At 47.4% G+C, this 6,507-nt stretch overlaps 1 non-coding gene across 1 annotated transcript; it reads right to left on the bottom strand.

Moving 5' to 3' along the window:
* Positions 1-1,512: 1,512 nt before the first annotated feature.
* LOC111824855 lies at positions 1,513-1,649 on the bottom strand. Its single transcript, XR_002827923.1, has one exon. It is a non-coding gene; the product is annotated as a small nucleolar RNA SNORA8 (small nucleolar RNA).
* Positions 1,650-6,507: the final 4,858 nt, after the last annotated feature.

Genomic DNA, 6,507 nt, shown 5'->3' with positions numbered 1-6,507 from the left:
ACAGTATCTGCTTCATTATATATCAGTTGAAGCTCGATGGGAGAAAGCAATGGGCCTGCAGCCGAATGAGCTTCCTAATTTGCCACACACACATCCATATACACTCGCCCGCGTGGGCCACACTGAGCAGCTGGAGAACTACAGGCCTCCCTGGACAGAGCAGCTCTCTTAGCACAGAGGAGAGAGCATGCCTGCTCACCTGCAGGGGAGGCTTTAAAAGAGAAGGGGCAGGCCGTTTGGGGTGATCTTCATGTCAACACATTACTCCCTCCAATGGACTAATCTAGAGCAGCAATGTTCAACCTTTTGCCTCTCATGTCACACCTAAACTAATTACTAAATTTCTGCGGCACACCAAAAAATATATTTTTTGTCGACCTGACAAAAAAAGGTATAATTTTGATTCATTCACACTGGACAGCTATTGTTGTGTTGGTTGTTGTAATTTTTTCTTTCTTTTTCTTTCTTTCTTTCTTTCTTTCTTTCTTTCTTTCTTTCTTCCTTCCTTCCTTTTTTTTCTTTTCTTTTTTTTTTTTTTTGACAATCTAAGGGAAAAGAGGTCAGTGCCCCTGACTAAATAGTCAGGTATTGCATGTTTTAAAAGTTCTTGCAGTACACCAGTGTGCCACCTCTAAGCAAAGGGATTGCTCCTCTATAGTATTTGAGGATATTACTCTATGGTTTTTTTTTTCCATTTTGTATCTTTTTTCCTATCCTCCACCCCCCAGTCCTTGCATTTATATTGTTGGTAGGAACCTGGCAAGATGGAAACAAAAGTGGCCTGCACATGTTTCTTGCTTTTGTTTTAAAAGCTTAAGCCCTTAGGGACGGGGTATTTGTTAAGCATAGATAGGGTTTCTGAACAAAATGGGAAGAGAGAATTGCCTCCATTTTAGAAAACATTTTTATTCAGGTTTGGGTTGAAATGTGGAAGGAGAGAAAGAGAGAGAGGAAAGGAGGGAGGGCCTGTGGGTTCTAAGAGCAAACTGAAGCCACGTCCTGGAAGCAACAATGAGAAGCAGAAAGACTCTAGAGAAAAGGACGGCCTCTGCCAAGATGTCCATGTGTTGAGCACAGCACGGAAGCGTCAAGAACCACCACATCCCAGCACCATGAGAACAAGGACAGTGGTATTCACCAGCCACACCTGGTGGGCCCATCTCCAGCGACCAACTGAGTCCTCACCCTGGGAAGACAGTGTTCCAGCTGAGCCAGGAGTGTGTGGGTGTGTGTTGTGGGAGGGAAGGTCAGAAATAGAAATTAAGTTATATTATAAAATTTAAAGTTGTGTTTCTTCAGGGAGCAGATTGGTGGCTGCCAGGAGGGGAAGAGATGGGAATGAGCAAAGGCAGTCAAAGGGACAGACTTCCAGTGAGAAGATGAATAAGTTCTGGGACTACAGTGAACAAAATTGTATTGTATATTTGAAAGTTGCTAAGAGAATAGACTTAGAAGAGAAGCATTAGTTCCTATTGAAGATTAGTCTAACTGAACAGTAAGAAACTATAGGAATAGTGTACCAATAAAAATACCAGTTTTAACATACACAAAGCCAAGAAAACCAGCGATGCCAGATACTGAATTTATATCACACTGTCCTTTGAACACCCCGCAGGAATAACTGCTGAATGCAGATACCATGGAGTCAATTCTTCCTCTTTTCATCAAGAAAGAAAACAGACTTCCCCAAACCTCTCACTAACTGCGACTGTGTTCTAGAGTTGCCTTTAGCTGCAAGGGAGTCTGAAAAAGTGATCCTCTGGCATTTTCAGACTTTACTGTGGGAGAGGGCATTGCCATCACGAAGGAAGCAAGATAGCATGTCTGTGGAATAATAAGCAATGTCGAGCACCACTCCTGCCTCCGATGATTATTGGTGCCTGTGGGTCCTCACCTGCCTTGACCTTGGACTTTAGCTGGCTGACTCCCTTTGGACTCGTCCTTTGTGTCTGTATCAACCCCAAATCAATCTCTCTGCTCCCTGCTATGGTATCATGTCCCAGATGACAGGCTCAGCCTGGTGTTGAAATGGATATAACACCAGCCAGCACTCTGGGCCTCCGCTCATCTGACCCAGCCAGGGAACCACAGAGAGAGAGACCTAGACTTGTGACTCTGGGGTTAGCAGAAGCTGTGGAACAGGACAACGACAGCCAAGGAGTTCATGCCCAGTCCCCCAGGAAGGCAGCCTCGTACCAATCACCAGCAACCTTTGAAGGAAGGCCTTTTTAACTGAGGCCCGTGTTGAAAGGTAGGACTGTGTAACTGAAGGAGCATGAGTTTCGGTGCTACAGACATGAATTTGAACCTCAACTCTTGCCACTTATTAGCTAATTGATGTTGAGCAAGTTACTTGACCTAAGTCTTTGTTCCCTAAGCAACAAGACGGAATTTCAGTAGCACCTAAGCCCCAGGCTGGTGGAAAGGACTGAGTGAGCACAGGGCTTGGCACAGACTCAGGGGTCAGTACACAGTAAAACACCCCGGCCGTCATGCCACCCTGAGTGTTCCCCTGGGTCATAATGCAGAACTCTGGGCCAGTATAGGCCCTGAAACCAGAGCCTGAGCTCAAATCCAAACTTGGCCCCGACTCTTAGACCCAGGGCCAGTCACTGAGCCTCACTGTGCCCCGGTTTTATTATTTAAAAAAGGGGGGTCAATATCAGTGCCTGTCTCTGCTTGATAGGAGGTTCGAGGACAATCATGCAGGCAAGACACTTGGACAACTGTGGCAGAGAGTATGCGTGTTAGGTTAAATTTGTTGGGGCATAACAGTTATGTCATTTTCTGTACTCTCTGCTTAAGATTGGAGGAAAGGAGAGATGTGTGTAGAAAGAATTCATCAAGTGACTGACATTAGATTTGGACACTTACAGAGTAAATCTTCCCAGGAAATGCACTTTTCCAGAACCACTTCATTTCACTGCCAGCAGAGGGCAGCCTCGTCCTCCTCACCAGTGGCCTGTGCGGCCAGATGGGAGTATGGTGAGGGCCAGGCTGATGAGGATCAGACCACCTCGGTCCAGGTCCCAGACCACCTATGCCAGGCTGCACAAAGTTGAGCAATGTTTTGAACTTCCCTTTGCCTCAGTTTTCTCTACCTGTAAAATGGGAATAATAAACCTACCTCCGAAGGTTGCTGTGAAGAACAGCGCCTGGCACAACATGCTCGAAATAATGCTGTCAATTACTGCTGTTGGGAGCTTACTTAACGAACTTTGATTTCATTGGGATCCTTGTTGCCCCGTTTTACAAACAGCGAACCGCGGTGACCGTTGCTCTGGAGCCACCCTGGGGCTCAGCCTCCTGTTTTACTGCTCATTCCATTAAATTCCACTCTGAAAGTAAGATTGATTTTCAGTGTGTGGGTCCGACCCGTGTGTGATTTTATTTTCCCCTGGTGCATTTTAGAAACAAGGAGGTCAGTATTCCTTGCCAACTTGCCTGCCATTTCAGACTTGCTAGACTCCTCTCGGTTTCCTCCATAAAAATAAAAGTGCTGTGCTCAGAATAGAGTGGCACATTGGAAAATTTCCCCAACGAAGTGAGGCCTAATTGTGGAAAATAGGAGCAGGTCTTCAAGTTGGCACCCACTTGATCTAGAACATAATGATGTCACCACTTCCCCACCCCACACTGGCGAGGAACAAAACAGAGGAGAGAAGGTAGCAAGATCTCACCATTTTAATACAGTAATTAGAGCACATGACCCGTGTTCACAGAGCAGCTTACACCCTAAATCCCAAAAGGAACTCCTGCCAGGAAAATACACCTCTTCCCTCCCCCACAGCCTACACCTCCAGAGCTATCTCTGCTGCTTCTGGGAATTAAAATGAAGTTCAGATCCATTGTCTGGTACCGTCTAAGGAAAAAGAGTGGTTCTGCGTTCAACCAGAGTAACTTCTTCGCCCTCTATCTGAACGCCTGACCAGCTGCCGGAATCATGCATCCTTCCAGCCGGCATGTGGGCACCAAACCCAGGATGATCGTCTCTCTCATCCGGGGGTGGAAGCGTCAGCTCGGGCTGCTCTCACATCTGCCTTTCCAGAGTCAGCAAAAGCTCAGTTTGATGAACCCAACTCCGTGATCAGCCAACTATGGACTTGAGGCCCTGCAGCATTGGCCCTTCCTTCAGAGCTCACAGAGATCATTCGATCTGCAAGTTCTGTGAGGTTCACAGAAGCTACAGAAAGCACAGTGATAACCAAAGCAGCTACTGCCAGTGCACTTCCTTAAGCAGCAGGAGGCATGCTAAGTGCTTCCTGTGCATTAGCCAATTTACACTCAATCTCAACCTATCAAGTGGTTTTCCGTCTATGCCTGAGAAAGCTAGGCTTATAGAGCAAAGGGCACTTGCCCAACACAGCACAGCCAGCAAATGGCAGGGCTGGGATCTGAAGGGAGGTCTGCTCTGCCTCCAGAGCCCATGGTGTACCCATGACATTGGAACTCCTAAGGCGTATCCTCCAATAGATGCCACATACTCTCTCCAGAAGATAGCTGGAGAATCTTCTTCATTCAATAGATACTTCATTGAGCACCTAGGACATGTCAGCCACTGTGCGAAGTACACGGGATAAAAAAGTGAACAGGAAGCTTGATATTCAAGATCTTACAGACAAAGAAATGATAGTCAATCAACAGTGTGTCCTGTGAAAACAATTGATCTCTCAAATATGTTTCAGGAAATCCAGGAATAAAAGAGGCAGGTGCTGACTTTCCACCTGGAGCTCCGGGACACGCAATCCCTACAGATCAACCACAGAGGACCAATCTCTGTTCAAGGTGTCCAGGCCCTGGGGCCAGGGGCACAGCTTCCAGGGTCCTGGAGATACCAGCAGCTACGGGAAAAGTAACCAAATTCTCCCAGATTCCAGGGGAAGAGCTTGCTGAGTATTAAGATGGATGCAAACTAGATGGCAGCATGGTCCTGAGATGTGCATCCAGGTTGCTTCAGCAAATACCAGTGGGGGGTCATCACTACAAGCCCACGATCAAGACCAGACCTCGCTGGGGAATACGGATGCCAGCCCAGAGTGACTAAGAATCCAGATGCCTCCTCAGTGCCACTGCACCATGCTGTGCCCCCGACAGTGATAGCCTTGCCTTGCCAGGGACAGGAAGGGAGGCAGACATACTCGGACATGACTGAGCTTAAACCCAAGCCAACTGAGAAATCACTGAATTTCACTGAGCTGACCTGGGTGTGACAAGACTGAGCTTCCTGCATCAGTCACCATGGTGACTGGGAGGTAGAAATCCAGTGGAGCTAAAGGAACATTTGAAAAGCTACATTTCTGCACAGAAGACGTGTGAATCCAACTTCATGAGCTAGAGCCGTGGTCGGCAAACTGCGGCTCGCAAGCCACATGCGGCTCTTTGGCCCCTTGAGTGTGGCTCTTCCTAAGCCTTAGGAGTACCCTAATTAAGTTAATAACAATGTACCTACCTATATAGTTTAAGTTAAAAAAATTTGGCTCTCAAAAGAAATTTCAATCGTTGTACTGTTGATATTTGGCTCTGTTGACTAATGAGTTTGCCGACCACTGGGCTAGAGCAGCAGTTTGAGTGAGTGCTGACAGCAGCCCGGACTAAGGAGTAGAAGAGGAGCTGGGGAGAGTGGGTGCTTTAAGTCTTACTTCACAGACAGGATTTGGGAACTGTGTTCTGCTAAAGTTCTAACCCCAACACCTCAGAATGCACCTTACTTGGAAATAGAATCATGGCAGATTCATTCATTAAAATGAGGTCATACTGGAGTGGGTGGGCCCTTTACCCCATACAACTAGTGTCTTTATGAAGAGGACTTGGTGCTGGAGGAACTGCCAGGGACCCTGGTCCTGAAGCCATATTCAGTATCTATCTTTCTAAGCAAGCCTTCACATTTCCAGTATGAAAGGAAGGATAATCGAGGCACTGTAGACACTCAAGTGGCTCTGAGCGACCCGGGCCCGCCTGCTGGCTTGGCACCTGTAATTCACCCGTGACACTAGCTTTCATGGTTCGCCGCTTCCTCAGACCTACAGTCAGGGCCCCATACAAACTTAGGGACCTGGGTTGAGAAAAGGATGGACAAATCGAAATCCGTTTGTGGCAATAGATTCCATCATTCTCACTGAGTCTATAATGGGGAAATGAACAGATGTGTAAATGTTAGTTCTTCCATATTAACCAGACTTAGAGTAAGAATACCAGCAGCCTGCCTTAGAATGGAGAAAGGAGTTTTCTCCCATCTGAACATGGAGAAGAGACACAGCCGTGTCAGAGGACACAGGTGGGCACTTCCCTCAGGAGTCCTGCGTCGGGTCCTCTCTGTGCCTGCAGTCACCCTGTGGTTTGGTTGTGTGTGAGCACGTGCTGGCGTCCTGTCTTTCTGGTGGAGCTGTTGGAATTGAGGCAAACACCAGACCTGCTTAGACTCTCTCCCCAAGGCTTCTCAGCCTTCAGAGAGGGCTGACATGGCACTCGGAGAAACTTCCTTGACTCTCAGGAGGCTCCCTGCCTCCC

The sequence above is a fragment of the Myotis lucifugus genome, unplaced genomic scaffold (assembly GCF_000147115.1).
Source record: "Myotis lucifugus unplaced genomic scaffold, Myoluc2.0 scaffold_9117, whole genome shotgun sequence".
Taxonomy (NCBI): Eukaryota; Metazoa; Chordata; class Mammalia; order Chiroptera; family Vespertilionidae; genus Myotis; species Myotis lucifugus.
This window is presented reverse-complemented; position numbering and strand designations above follow the sequence as displayed.